The 16,075-nt window shown below is 36.4% G+C and overlaps 1 long non-coding RNA gene across 1 annotated transcript in view; it reads right to left on the bottom strand.

The window, feature by feature from the left end:
* Nucleotides 1-3,749: 3,749 nt before the first annotated feature.
* LOC133251022 (uncharacterized) overlaps nucleotides 3,750-16,075 on the bottom strand; it is an 83,466-nt gene continuing 71,140 nt past the window's right edge. The window contains exon 4 of the long non-coding RNA XR_009737487.1: nucleotides 3,750-7,551. This is a non-coding gene — a long non-coding RNA (uncharacterized LOC133251022). The remainder of the gene's footprint in view (nucleotides 7,552-16,075) is intronic.

The following is a 16,075-nucleotide window of genomic DNA, read 5'->3' as shown; positions in this document are numbered from 1 at the left end:
GCTTTTTCCATGATCCAGTGGTTGTTGGCAATTTGATCTCTGGTTCCTCTGCCTTTTCTAAAACCAGCTTGAACATCAGGAAGTTCATGGTTCACATATTGCTGAAGCTTGACTTGGAGAATTTTGAGCATTGCTTTACTAGCATGTGAGATGAGTGCAATTGTGCGGTAGTTTGAGCATTCTTTGGCATTGCCTTTCTTTGGGATTGGAATGAAAACGGACCTTTTCCAGTCCTGTGGCCACTGCTGAGTTTTCCAAATTTGCTGGCATATTGAGTGCAGCACTTTCACAGCATCATCTTTCAGGATTTGGAATAGCTCAACTGGAATTCCATCACCTCCACTAGCTTTGTGTGTAGTGATGCTTTCTAAGGCCCACTTGACTTCACATTCCAGGATGTCTGGCTCTAGGTCAGTGATCACACCATCGTGATTATCTGGGTCGTGAAGATCTTTTTTGTACAGTTCTTCTGTGTATTCTTGCCATCTCTTCTTAATATCTTCTGCTTCTGTTAGGTCCATACCATTTCTGTCCTTTATCGAGCCCATCTTTCTATGAAATGTTCCTTTGGTATCTCTGATTTTCTTGAAGAGATCCCTAGTCTTTCCCATTCTGTTGTTTTCCTCTATTTCTTTGCATTGATCGCTGAAGAAGGCTTTCTTATCTCTTCTTGCTATTCTTTGGAACTCTGCATTCAGATGTTTATATCTTTCCTTTTCTCCTTTGCTTTTTGCTTCTCTTCTTTTCACAGCTAGTCCAAGCAAACAAAAAACCTAGGATTCCATCAAATTCAGAGCCCTTATATATAAGTTTAGCATTTACCCTGTATGGAAAAAACCTGATTTTTTTTATGTTCACAGAAATATAAACATCTTTTTTTCATATTTACACTAGAGGATTTATTGCATACATAATATTTGAACTCATTTGAATTACCTTTCATTTCATGTTTTTCTCAATAACAATTGGATCACATTATTCACACTCAAAAATATTGAAGGTATATATAGTACAGGGATATAGTTTCAAATTCTTTTCAAAAATAGGTGTATTTCATTCAAAATTCCATGACATATTCTGTTATGTCCCCATCTCTACCCTTTGAAAATCATTATCCTACCATGTTAGCATTATGCTGAGCTGTAATAGGTATTTAATATAGATTTGTGGATTTCATAAGGACTTTCTGTTAATCTATTGCTTTCATGCCAATCTTAGATTTCTTTCTTCCTGTAACAAAATGTGTCTATCATACATCTCATAGAAAAGAGTCATGTATTTCAATATGCTATATTTTAAGGTAATTCCTAATATATATTTTTCATAATTTCAAATATTAGCATTTTTGAGGCTTGGCTATAATATTTTTTAAATTATACTTTTATATACTCATACTATATATTTAACAACTTTTCAAATGAAATCAATAGTGTTTTCTACCATGAGCTGATTCATTGACAGCAAAGAACTGGGAGAACTATTTCGCATATTACATTATTGCTTTCAATTGAGTCCAGATTGATCCAGTGCGTTTATGGTAAGAATTCATTGAAATCAATGGAGCTGAGCACAGATTAAAAATGCTCCATTGCTTTCTAAGAAGTGCAGTGATAAATGTTATTATATTTAATATCAGGAGAGTCTTTCACCTCCCACCTCCCTACAACTTGTACACTGTTTTTAACCCAAGACAATATGATAGCTTTTCTTGTTTTCATGAAATATTTCTGAAATGTGTTGCACAGAAAGCTAAGTTCTAGTTAAGAGTGCCAGATGATGTAACTACTATTGCTATAAATAGTAGTTACAATACAAGAAATAAATTGAAAATATCTTATCATTTACTTTTTAATTGAGTTTCTTATAAATTGACAATGCTACCATTTCACTTGTGTACTACAACTGAGATAATATTACAAGACTATTGTTAGAGGGAAAAAAAGCAAGTCTAAGTTGTTTTTTCTCCAGTCCTGGTTATGTGTTATACTGAGTTGTTCATCCACCTGATATACCTTTTCCTGGTGACAGAGTACATGCATTGATATCTAGAAATTGGTTGAGTGACAGTATGTACTGGGTTGGCCAAAAGCTTCCTTTGGTTTTTAAGTTAAAATAAAAGACATATTTTTTTTTCATTTTCACCAAGAACTTTATTGAACAATGTATTCACCATTTTGTTCCACTATGTTTTTCCATTTTTCAGCTAACTTCAGGACTCCATCTTCCCAAAGCTTTTTCTTTTTGAGCAAAGTACATTTCAGATGCCTTTTACAGTCTTCCAGCAAATTGAAATGTTTTCCATTAAGAGAATTTTGTAAAGACAGAAATAAATGGATATCTGATGGTCCAGTGTCTGGTGAATACAGTGGATGAATCAGAACTTCCCAGCCAAGATTAACAGTTTTTGCCTGGTCATCAAAGAAACATGTGGTCTTGCATTGTCCTGATGGGAGACAATGTGTTTTCTGTTGACTAATTATGGATGCTTTTCATCAAGTGCTGCTTTCAGTTGATCTAATTAGGAACAGGACTTGTTGGAATTTATGCTTTGGTTTTCCAGAAGGAGCCCATAATAGGCACACCCTTCCAATCCTACCATATACACAACATCACTTCCTTTGGATGAAGACTGGCCTTTGGTGTGGTTGGTGGTGCTTCATTTTACTTGCCCCACAATCTCTTCCACTCCACATTAATGTATAGCATCCACTTTTCATTGCCTGTCACCATTTGTTTTAAAAACAGAACATTTTCATTATGTTTAATTAGAGAATAACATGTGGGAATATGGTCAAAAGGGGTTTTTTTTCACTTAATTTATGTGGAACCCAAACATCAAAGCAATTAACATAACCAAGCTGGTGCAAATGATTATAAACATTTGATTTGGATATTTTGAGTGTGTTGGTTATCTCCCATGGAACACTGATTGTTCTCAATTAATGTCTCAATTTGATCGCTATCAACTTCAACTGGCCTACTAGACCATGGAGCATTATCCAGTGAGAAATCTCCAGTATGAAATTTTGCAAACCACTTTTGACACATTTGATCAGTCACAGCACGTTTTCCACACACTGCACAAATCTCTTTTGTGCTTCAGCTGTGTTTTTGCCTTTCTTAAAATAATAAAGCATAAGCCAAAAATGTTGCTTTTTTTCTTCCATCTTCAGTATCAAAATGGCTACATACAAATTCACCAATTTGTTTTTGCATGCTGATTTGAGAGCTGTCACAATACAAAATTGTTTTGAATAAGTTCAGTTGGACATCTAATCACTACTAGAGCTATCTAAAAAAAAAAACTGAATGAACCTTTTGGCCAACCCAATAATTAGAGAGTAATCAAAAGAGGAAAGTTCTCTGCAAAAGTGTCCGGTTGACATAATGCTAAAGTTAGCCACTTTGACATACTGAGCATCACAGTTGAACAAAATTACGAGACAAAATTGGCTATAATTTATTGAACTAAGCACTCTTTTATATGTATGAAGATGCTCATCACAAGAGGAAAAGATAAAGCCCAGCAATATAATGAAGTGTCAAAGAATCACTGACTACAGATATTTTAACTGAAAATAGCTTTAAATATCATCTTGTCTTAATATGTTGACCACTCAGCTTTTGTTCAAGTGAAGCAAAACAATAAAATTCATGGCTGATCAATTGGAAAGAGAGAAATGTTTTAAGGACAGGTATTTAGAAACAACATTAAAAAAAAAAAAAACAAGGACTACATACATTTAAAATGTTACAGTATTGTTTTAAGAGAAAGAATTTTTTAAAATATGTATTGAATCTCAAGTCAATAATAAGAAACATCAAATCTTATTAATTACATAATTAACAGTTGCAAAATATATTAAACTACAACAGGCACAGATGTAATTTGTATTCAAATTACTTTTTTCATTTTCAGGCTTCAGTAGATTTTACCAGAATTAGTTATAGTTATGATATCGTATCTTGTTATTCCTCTCAAGTCTAACAGAAGTAAAGTAAATGTGGTCCCTTGACTACAGACTTTTGGATTCTAATTCCATTAGGCAAACAACCCAAGTCTGACCAAACATTGTTTATTTTTTTGAAGAAATTTCTAATTTTTAATGGAATATAATTGCTTTACAATGCTGTGCTAGCTTCTTCTGTAGAACCACATGAATTAGATTATAGATGGGGAAACTGTGGGAAAAGTGTCAGACTTTATTTTTCTGGGCTCCAAAATCACTACAGATGGTGACTGCAGCCATGAAATTAAAAGACTCTTACTCCTTGGAAGGAAAGTTATGACCAACCTAGATAGCATATTCAAAAGCAGAGACATTACTTTGCCAACAAAGGTTTGTCTAATCAAGGCTATGGTTTTTCCTGTGGTCATGTATGGATGTGAGAGTTGGACTGTGAAGAACGCTGAGCGCCGAAGAATTGATGCTTTTGAACTGTGGTGTTGGAGAAGACTCTTGAGAGTCCCTTGGACTGCAAGAAGATCCAACCAGTCCATTCTGAAGGAGATCAGCCCTGGATGTTCTTTGGAAGGGATGATGCTAAAGCTGAAACTCCAGTACTTTGGCCACCTCATGTGAAGAGTTGACTCATTGGAAAAGACTCTATGCTGGGAGGGATTGGGGGCAAGAGGAGAAGGGGACGACAGAGGATGAGATGGCTGGATGGCATCACTGACTCGATGGACGTGAGTCACAGTGAACTCCGGGAGTTGGTGATGGACAGGGAGGCCTGGCATGCTGCAATTCATGGTGTCGCAGAGTCGGACATGACTGAGCGACTGATCTGATCTGATACATATACCTCCCTCCCACCCCTCTATGTCATCACAGAGCACCGATCTGAGTTCCCTGTGCTATATAACAGCATCTCACTAGCTATCTATTTTACCTCACACTGGTCAGAATGGCCATCATCAAAAAATGTACAGATAATAAATTCTGGAGAGGGTGTGAATAAAAAGGAACTTTCTTAACAGTAGTGTGGGAATGTAACTTGACACAACCACTATGGAGAACAGTATGGAGATTCCTTAAAACTCTAAAAATTAAACAACCATATGACCCAGAAATGTCACTCATGGGTGTATACCCTAAGAAAACCATAATTTGCACATACCCCAATGTTCATTGTAGCACTATTTACAGTAACCAGGACATGGAAGCAACCTAGATGACCAACATTTAAGAGAATCCTTCAAGAAGCCCCATAAAGGAAAATGCAACTCTAGTTTCTAGTATTGTCATACATTGAAAGGGCTTAATCTTGATGCATACTGGACCCAAATAGTATCAGCCAGTGTGGAGAAAATAACTTAGACCATACACAAAAAGAGAGGCTGAGTACAGTTGATAGTATTGGAATAGCTCACCCAATCTCCATGACAACTTCTGTGTGTAGTACTATCATTTTGTTTGGATGTTTACTCTGTTCCCACTGACTGTGGGACACCAATTAAGGGGCTCAAATGGAAGGGGAAAACATAGATTAATCTAGACCATTCAAACATACACAATTACTCTAAGGAACTTAACTCTCTCTGGAATTAAGCTCAGGATCTCAAGAGAAAAGATATGCAGTTGATTTCATTACGAGGTGATGGCATCTTGAACAAACGGCCCATCATTTCCTGCTGCCTCTGGACTCAATATTACCTTTACAAAGATTTAATCCTATAACATTTTTGTCTATGTGGGAGAAACTCCCATATGCATGTGTGCTTAGTCGCTTAGCCATGTCCAGCTCTTTATGATCCCATGGACTGTAGCCCATCAGGCTCCTCTGTCCATGGGATTTTCCAGGAAAGAATACTGGAGTGGGTTGCTCTTTCCTTTATCAGGGATATTCCTGATCTAGGGGTCGAATCCGTGTCTCCTGCATTGATAGATGGATTCTTTACCACTGAGCCACCTAGGAAGTCCCATACTCTTCCAATAAATGTTTCCTAGTCTCAATCACTCTTAGATTAGCTCAAATAAGTTTTCTGTTACTTTCATAAAAATATCCCAAGTGTTTCACTGAGAAGCTGGCCTGAGTTTAGAACTGGCCTCAAAATAGAGAGAAGGGATGCTGATAGACAAAGTCAGTGTTCCAACAGCAGTGTCAAAGTGATGTGGACTCATCAGTCTTGGTTATGTCAAGGTTTGACATTAAAGGAGATTCATAGCAGGGAAAAATGCACATTGGCAGGAGAACAGATAGCAGGAACTATATTTTTACATAAACAATTGTATTGTCAGTATGGACCAACCAAGCCCTTCAAAATAGTAGGGCATCTAGGAATGAGGATGCTGGGAGTAGGACCCTGAACTAGAGGAAGAGACTGGCAGTTTAGCTGAAGTTTAGCACAGTGGACCAAAGAAGTGGTAGAGCTGGTATGTAGCTCACCCCCACTTCTCACCTCCCCACCCCCACACAGCTGAACCTGGATTCAGGATAACAGGATTGATTCCAGACTCTCCTTGTTGCTGGGACCAAAGAAATCAATAAGACTTCAACTCTGATCAGGAATGTTCCAAGTGCTGGGCAAAGCTGCACCAGGTCTTTCAACTGGGGTGACTAGGTAGGGCTGGGAAAAGTTGGTTAAACAGCATAAAGATGGTTGGTGAAAAGTGGGAAAAGTCAGTGATACGCTGTGTCTTGAGCTGAAAAAAAAAAGTTTAAATATTTAGTCTACCACACTTCCTGATATTTCATAAGATACTACCTCTATGCATTTGAATATATTCTTCTACTTTCTTTGGATGTCCTTTTCTCTGTTCTTCCATGGTAAAACTGTTGTTTATATATTAGATCCAGCTCAAATGCCATTTATTTTCTAGGAAGCATTCTTGGCTCTTCAAGTGGGTTTATGATAAATTTGTTTTTCAGTCTCTCAGTTGTGCCTGACTCTGTGACCCCATGAACTACAGCATGCCTGCCTTTCCTGTTCTTCACTATCTCCCAGAGTTTGTTCAAATTCACTTCCATTGAGTCGATGCCATCCAATGATCTTGTTTCTGTTGTCCCCTTCTCCTCCCACCCTCAATCTTTCCCAGCATCAGGGTCTTTTCAAATGAGTCAGTTCTTCACATCAAGTGGCCAAAGTATTGGAGTTTCAGCTTCAGCATCCATCCTTCCCATGAATATTCAGGACTGATCTCCTTTAGGATTGACTGGTTTGATCTTGCAGTCCAAGGGACTCTCAAGAGTCTTCTCCAAGGCCACAGTTCAAAAACATCAATTCTTCGGCATTCAGCTTTCTTTACAGTCCAACTCTCACAACCATACATGACTAGTGGAAAAGCCATAGCTTTGACTAGACATAGTTCTAATTTGAATTAAGTATTTATTTCTCCTACAGGAAGACACGGGCAATTTTGTGAAATGAAAATATCTGCCATATCCATAAACAAGAGTTGTCACAGCCATCAGTGATTTCTGGTTCCCCAAACTGTGATCCTGCAGATGCTGCCACTTGATTCATGAGGAGCTAGGCGAATGCAAGATGAGGAGCTGGGAGAATGCAAGAAGCATGGTGATCAAGGAAGCAGGATTGGCCTCAGATAGCTGAAATGCATATGAAAAGAATGAATTCTGTGAGCCCAGAGGCTTGCATCTTCCCATACATAGAATGCCAAATTCCTTAACTTGATACCTGATCTTTGATGTTCAGAGTGCCTGCTTCCTTTGTTGCAAACTTGTATATATCCTGACTTCCCCTCCTGCCTCCTTGGAGCAGTTTTCTCAGAGCTACTGAGATGCTATCTCCCAGGCTTAGAGTCGTAAACATTTCCACCAACTAAAATAACTCTTTACTTTCAGGTTGTGACTATATTTTTTAGATGACAATTTCTAATTAATATATGGAGCTATACACTGTGCCCTGTACATCTTAGGCATACAGGAAGTAGTTGCTGAATGAATGATTGCCAAAGTCATGAGAATTAGAGTTCCCTCTCTGACAAGAATTATTTAGATCTCTTTGTAATGTTTCAAATCTTATGAAAAATGCTTCAATGAAAATTATTCTTTATTAGCACCTGAGACATTGCCTTTCTTTATACACAAAGTTAATTCTATAACTGATGGAGAAGAAATCTCCCCCAAATGAGGAGAAAGGTAGGAAAATGGAGAGAAATAGAAGGAAAATGAAGTATATGTCTCAAAACTTAGCAATGAAAATATATTTCCATATTCCTTAGGTAATCCTCTCTGATGCAGAGAAGAAATAGAAAAATATGATACTTTAGTCTGTACTTGGAAAACATGCATAATAAGAACAATGGGGAAAAGTTGCAACAGGGAAGAAAAAGTGCTCTAGTGTTATAAAACCAGCTCCAGGAAAGGGTTGTCTAGATTCTTTGTGGTTGATGATCAGTCTCTACTTTATTCAGATGGCTCTTTATTTCAGATCAAAGGCTTCAAAGTATTTTTTCTGGTCTGATACCTGAAATTCCAGCTTTCAATGCCCACAGTCATGAGCATTATCTTCTTAGAAAAGAATTCTTCCTCAAGAATAAAAAATAATAGGTAGCTTGTGATGCACATACCTGAAAGCATTCCACTTAGAAGTTACTTCTATTTAAAACATAAAATAAAAATATGTTTAAAAGGAATGATTTTTGAATCTTTAAGAGGAATGAATTTTTCGTCATTTAGCTTTTTTATTTCTTATCAATATAGAACCAGATTTACCCATAATATAAGTGAATTTCAAAATGCAATTTTAAAATAACCATGACAGCTTGTTCCCCTATAATATAAATATAAGTTCAAGAGACAACAAATAATATAGTCAAGAGAGAATTTGTTTCATAAAATTTCAGATATACTTGGTTTCAACAATTTAAAGTTCTGAGAAATATGTCAATACATAAAGCACATTTGTGCATCTTCTGGAAGACTGGTCTTTTGGAAGAGATCAGACCTTGTTTCTTTTACAAAGATAATCAGAAATATGTCCAAACAATTTTCAATGAGCTTATGAACTTTCAGAAAGTTACAGTCTCTATTCCTGTTTCTTGGGATTTCTTTCCATAGCTTTAACAAACTCAGTACAAGTTACATCCATAAAAAGTATTGGGGTTTACAACCCAACTATGTTGACAAGAATCTAGACCTACATTTTCACTTATCTTACTGAAATCTGACATTATGAAACAGGGACTTAAATTTTTCTATCAAACAATGCTGATTTTATTTATAAGAATGAGAGACTTGATTCAAAAATCAGTAATTTGAAGAATTTCCTTTTTCAAACATCAGGACCTCAAAGCATAAGTACTATATATTAGAGCTCATAAAGTGACAGATAAATTGCATAAACAGTCTTCTTTTCAGTTAGACTTTGTGAAAATTATGTCCAATTAATTACCAAATAATGTTTCTTTCCAAAAAGTTGTATCTAAAATGTAACCTGAGTCATCTAACTTTTTGAAGGAGTGAGCCTAATTAATTAACAAAGGCCCATCCTAATATTGTAGTAAAATTTTTGTCTGATTTATTGCCTATATTTTTATCAGGATGAGTATAATCTTCCATCCAAGTACTAACCAGGCGCAACCATGCTTAGCTTCCGAGCTCAGACACGATCAGGCATGTTCAGTGTGGTCTGGCCATAGACTGGATGAGTATAATCTATAACTCTCCTGGAGCTAGAGGAGTCAGTCATTCCAGGGACCTCTCCTTTCTGGGAGTAAAGAGAGATGGGTTCAGTAGGAAAGACTGAACCCTTCCAATTCAACCACTGCAACCATGACGAGTTCATGACCAATTTTACCCTTGTACTTTGCTGACCACCAGTCCAAAACACTCTCCACAAGAAGATAATGAAAGAAAAAAGAGGCAAAGGATTATTATGGCTGGAAGCAGAAGGTTTTCCAGTTCCTTTGGTATATAGGGCAGTGAAGTCTCAAGGGTTCTTCAAATCAGTACAACAGAGAAGTAAAGTAACAACAACTGAAGGGAATGGGAGCATATCAGATGAAGAGAGCATGATCTTCAGCCTGTGAGGCCATTACACTTGCCCTAAAATCACAAGGGGTGATTTGTTTGGACAATGTGACACAATAAATTGTCAAAGTCACCTGAAAATATACCCAATTCCATCTCTGTTTCTGATGTCTTCAGTTATGATCAAAATTGAAGCAATCTTGCTTAAATAAGCATTCTTTTCACATTGCACTTTACACAAGGCAACAGTGTGTTTATAAACTTTTTTATATTGTCAACAGGAAATATACCGAATAACTCAGTGAGCAGTCTCTGTAATTTTGTTAGTTATAAAAAAGAGAACATTGATTTTTTTTGTAAATTAATTTAATTGGAGGCTAATTGCTTTACAATATTGTAGTGATTTTTGCCATACATTGACATGAATCAGCCATGGGTGTACATATGTCCCCCATCCTGAACCCCCCTCCCACCTCCCTCCCCATCCCATCCCTAAGGGTCTTCCCAGTGAAATGGCCCTGAGTGCCCTGTCTCATGCCTTGAACCTGGACTGGGGATTTATTTCACATATGGTAATATACATCTTTCAATGCTCTCTCAAATCACTCCACCTTCGCCTGCCCCCACAGAGTCCAAAAGTCTGTTCTTTACATCTGTGTCTCTTTTGTTGTCTTGCATATAGGGTCATCATTACCATCCTCTAAATTCCATATATATGTGTTAATATACTGTATTGGTGTTTTTCTTTCTGGCTTACTTCATTCTGTATAATAGATTCCAGTTTCATTCACCTCATTAGAACTGACTCAAATGCATTCTTTTTAATAGCTGAGTAATATTCCATTGTGTATATGTACCACAGCTTTCTTATCCATTCATCTGCTGATGGACATCTAGGTTGTTTCCATGTCCTAGCTATTGTAAACAGTGCTGCAATGAACATTGGGGTACACATGTCTCTTTCAATTCTGGTTTCCTTGGTGTGTATGCCCAGCAGTGGGATTGCTGGGTCGTTTGGGAGTTCTACTTCATTTTTTAAGGAATCTCCACACTGTTCTCCATAGTGGCTGTACCACTTTGCATTCCCACTTTACATTCCCAGCAGTGTAAGAGGGTTCCCTTTTCTCCACACCCTCTCCAGCATTTATTGTTTGTAAACTTTTTGATAGTAGCCATTCTGACTGATGTGAGATGGTACCTCATTGTGGTGTTGATTTGCATTTCTCTGATAATATGTGATGTTGAGCATCTTTTCATGTGTTTGTTAGCCATCTGTATATCTTATTTAGAGAAATGTCTGTTTAGTGCTTTGGCCCATTTTTTGATTCAGTCATTTATTTTTCTGGAATTGAGCTGCATGAGCTACTTGTATATTTTTGAGATTAAGTCTTTGTCAGTTGCTTCATTTGCTATTATTTTCTCCCATTCTGAAGGCTATCTTTTCACTTTGCTTATAGTTTCCTTCGTTGTGCAAAAGCTTTTAAGTTTAATTAGGTCCCAATAGTTTATTTTTGCTTTTATTTCCATTACTCTGGGAGGTGGGTCATGGAGGATCCTGCTGTGATTTATGTCAGAGAGTGTTTTGCCTATGTATTCCTTTAGGAGTTTTATAGTTTCTGGTCTTAAATTTAGATCTTTAATCAATTTTGAGTTTATTTTTGTGTATGGTGTTAGAAAGCGTTCTAGTTTCATTCTTTTACAAGTGGTTGACTAGTTGTCCCAGCACCACTTGTTAAAGAGATTGTCTTTTCTCCATTGTATATTCTTGCCTCCTTTGTCAAAGATAGGGTGTCCATAGCTGTGTGGATTTATCTCTGGGCTTTCTATTTTGTTCTACTGACCTATATTTCTGTCTTTGTGCCAGTACCATACTGTCTTGATGACTGTAGCTTTGCAGTATAGTCTGAAGTCAGGCGGGTTGATTCCTCCAATTCCATTCTTCTTTTTCAAGATTGCTTTGGCTATCAAGGTTTTTTGTATTTCCATACAAATTGTGAAATTATTTGTTCTAGTTCTCTGAAAAACACCATTGGTAGCTTGATAGCGCTTGCATTGAATCTATAGATTACTTTGGGTAGTATACTCATTTTCACTATATTGAATCTTCCGATCCATGAATATGGTATATTTTTCCATCTATTTGTGTCATCTTTGATTTCTTTCATCAGTGTTTTATAGCTTTCTATATAGAGGTCTTTTGTTTCTTTAGGTATATTTATTCCTAAGTATTTTATTCTTTTCATTGCAATGGTGAATAGAATTGTTTCCTTAACTTCTCTGTTTTCTCATTGTTAGTGAACAGGAATGCAAGGGATTTCTGTGTGTTAATTTTATATCCTGCAACTTTACTATATTCATTGATTAGCTCTAGTAATTTTCTGGTGGAGTCTTTAGGGTTTTCTTTGTAGAGGATCATGCCATCTGCAAACAGTGAGTTTTACTTCTTCTTTTCCCATCTGGATTCCTTTTATTCCTTTTTCTTCTCTGATTGCTGTGGCTAAAACTTCCAAAACTATGTTGAATAGTAGTGGTGAGAGTGGGCACCCTTGTCTTTGTTCCCAACTTTAAGGGAAATGTTTTCAATTTTTCACCATTGAAGATAATGTTTGCTGTGGGTTTATCATATATGGCTTTTATTATGTTGAGGTATGCTCCTTCTATGCCTGCTTTCTGTTTTGTTTTGTTTTGTTTTTCCCTATCATAAATGGATGTTGAATTTTGTCAAAGGCTTTCTCTGCATCTATTGAGATAATCATATGTTTTTTTTTTAATTTTATTTTATTTTTAAACTTTACATAATTGTATTAGTTTTGCCAAATATCAAAATGAATCCATCACAGGTATACACGTGTTCCCCATCCTGAACCCTCCTCCCTCCTCCCTCCCCATACCATCCCTCTGGGTCATCCCAGTGCACTAGCCCCAAGCATCCAGTATCGTGCAAACAGAATCCAACAACATATTAAAAAGATCGTACATCATGACCAAGAGAGCTTTATCCCAGGGATGCAAGGATTCTTAAAAACCAATCATATGGTTTTTAATCTTTCAATTTGTTAATGTGCTGTATCACATTGACTGATTTGTGAATATTGAAGAATCCTTGCATCCCTCAGATAAAGCTCTCTTGGTCATGATGTATGATCTTTTTAATATGTTGTTGGATTCTGTTTGCTAGAATTTTGTTGAGGATTTTTGCATCAGTGTTCATCAATGATATTGGCCTGTAGTTTTCTTTTGTTGTGTGGCATCTTTGTCTGGTTTTGGTATTCGGGTGATGGTGTCCTCATAGAATGAGTTTGGCAGTTTACCTTCCTCTGCAATTTTCTGGAACAGTTTGGGTAGGATAGGTGTTAGCTCTTCTCTAAATTTTTGGTAGAATTCACCTGTGAAGCCCTCTGATCCTGGGCTTTTGTTGTTGGAAAATTTTTATTATAGTTTCAGTTTCCATGCTTGTGATGGGTCTGTTAAGATTTTCTATTTCTTCCTGGTTCAGGTTTGGAAGGTTATATTTTTCTAAGAATTCATCCATTTCTTCTAAGTTGTCCATTTTATTGGCATATAGTTGCTGATAGTAGTATCTTATGATCCTTTGTATTTCTGTGTTGTCTATTGTGATTTCTCCATTTTCATTTTTAATTTTTTTTATTTGATTCTTCTCCATTTTTTTCTTGATGAATCTGGCTACTGGTTTGTCTATTTTATTTATCTTATCAAAGAACAAGCTTTTAGTTTTGATTTTGGCTATGGTCTCCTTTGTTTCTTTTTCATTTATTTCTGACCTAATTTTTATCATTTCTTTCCTTCTACTAACCCTGAGGTTCTTTGTTTCTTCTTTTTCTAGTTTTTTTTTAGGTGTAAATTTAGGTATTTTAATTTCTTATGCGCTTGACGTAAGTTAAGATGATGCAGCACAAGTTCAGCATCTAAGTCTAGAGTTTCCCCCAAATTTATCAGGGATGACTTTCCCCCATTGATCTGCTGCCCTTGCCTCCATTCAACCTCTGATACTTCAAATCCAGTGTTTCTCAAATTCAGAAATGCACTAATCCCTTTCAATGTTAAAAATCATCTTTGAGTCTTTCTGGTGTTGATAATTTTTATTATCATGTTTGTTAAATATATGTAAACACCTGGAGATAGTGAGGGACAGGGAGTCCTGGCTTGCTGCAGTCCATGTGGTCATAATCGGTCATGACTTAGCCACTGAACAGCAACAACTATGTATAAACTCTTAATGCTTAGAGCTTATGCTTAGGGCTTTAATTCTATCACCAAAATGAGTTAAAAATATATACAAACAATATTGAAAAGCAATAATATTCAAATTAACAACATTAATGTAGTGTGATAGATGAAATTATTATGCTGCAATGAAATGTAAATATAATACTTACATGCTTCAGTACAGGTTTGTCCCCTTATTTCAGAAAGTTTACACTATCCTATGATATCTGATGACTCAAGTATTCTAAGATTTTTCTCTATTAAAACTATTATGAGCTCCACCTCCCATGACTCAGGTAGGTCCTTCAACTGAGTTCTAAATTCCTCAGAGTTGGTGCAAAGAATCAGTGCCTCTCTCTTCCAGAAATATGATAGAGAAGACAGGATGGTGGAGTAGAGGCCTTGGGCTAACCTTCTCCCACGAGAACACCAAAATCATAACTAACTGCCAAACAACCATCAGTAAATATTATCGGAATCTACTAAAAAACATTTTCTACATATAAAGATAAGAAATCACAATGAGACGGTAGGAGAGGTGCATTCATAATATATTCAAATCCCATATCCCTGGATGGATAACCCACAAACTGGAGAAGAATTATATCATGGAAGTTCTCCCATATGGGTGAGAGTTCTGAGCTCTGCATCAAGCTCCCCAGTCTGGCAGTTTGGCATCAGAAGGAGGAGCCCCCAGAGTATTTGGCTTTGAAGGCTAGTGGGTCTTGGTCACAGGAGTTACACAGGACTGGAGGAAACAGAGACTCCACTCCTAGAGGACGCATACATTGTTAGGAGTGAAATTGAATTAGCAATTTAGAAAACTCCCAGCTAACAGTGCGCACATACCCAGGTAATAGAATCCCAGGACCAGACGGCTTCGCAAAGGAATTCTACCAAACATATTGTTGTTTCATTGCTAAGTCATATCCGACTCTTTACAGCTCCACAGACTGTAATATTCCAGGCTCCTCTGTCCATGGAATTCTCCAGACAAGAATACTGGAGTGGGTTGCTGTGCCCTCTTCCACAGGATCTTCCCAACCCAGGGATGGAACTTGTGTCTCCTGCATTGACAGGCAGATCATTTTCTACTGAGTCACCAGGGAGGAAGAGCTAATACTTATTCCAAAAAATTGAAGAGGACAGAACACCCCCAAATCCATTCTACAAGGATGGATTACCAGCATAACCCTCATATCAAAAACCATACAAAGACTACAACAGAAGAAAATTACAGGCCAATATCTTTGTTGAATAGAGGTGCAAAAATCCTAAAAAAAAAAAATTAGCAAATTGAATTCAACAATATATAACAAGAATGACACACTTTGATCAAGTTGGATTTATTCCAGGAATATAAGAATGGTTCAATATTTACAAATCAATCAATATGATACAGAACACAGCAAAAGAAAGGATAAAAATCACATGATAATACAGGTAAACAAAGAATTTTATCAGATTCAACACCCATTCATGATAAAAAAAAAAAAAAAACTCTCATCAAAGTGGTGTGTATATACATATATATATGTAAATATATATATAACTCAGCCTTAAAAAAGAAATTAAATTCTGCCGTTTGCAGAATTCTGATGGACCTAGAGAAATGCTCAATGAAATAAATCAGCTAAAATAAGAAAAATAATATATTATCAGTGATATGTAGATTCTAAAAAATAAAGTATATTGCAAAACAGACTCACAAATATAGAAAACAATCTAGTGGTTACCAGTGAGGAGAGGAAAGGGAGGAAGGACAAGATGGGGTATGAGATTCAGAGACACAAACTACTACATATAAAATAGATGAGCAACAAGGATATATTGAATAGCACAGGAAATTATGATCATTATCTTGCAAAAATTTTTAATTGAGCATTATCTATAAAAAAAACTGAATCGCTAT

Source organism: Bos javanicus, chromosome 7 (assembly GCF_032452875.1).
Source record: "Bos javanicus breed banteng chromosome 7, ARS-OSU_banteng_1.0, whole genome shotgun sequence".
NCBI lineage: Eukaryota > Metazoa > Chordata > Mammalia > Artiodactyla > Bovidae > Bos > Bos javanicus.
This window is presented reverse-complemented; position numbering and strand designations above follow the sequence as displayed.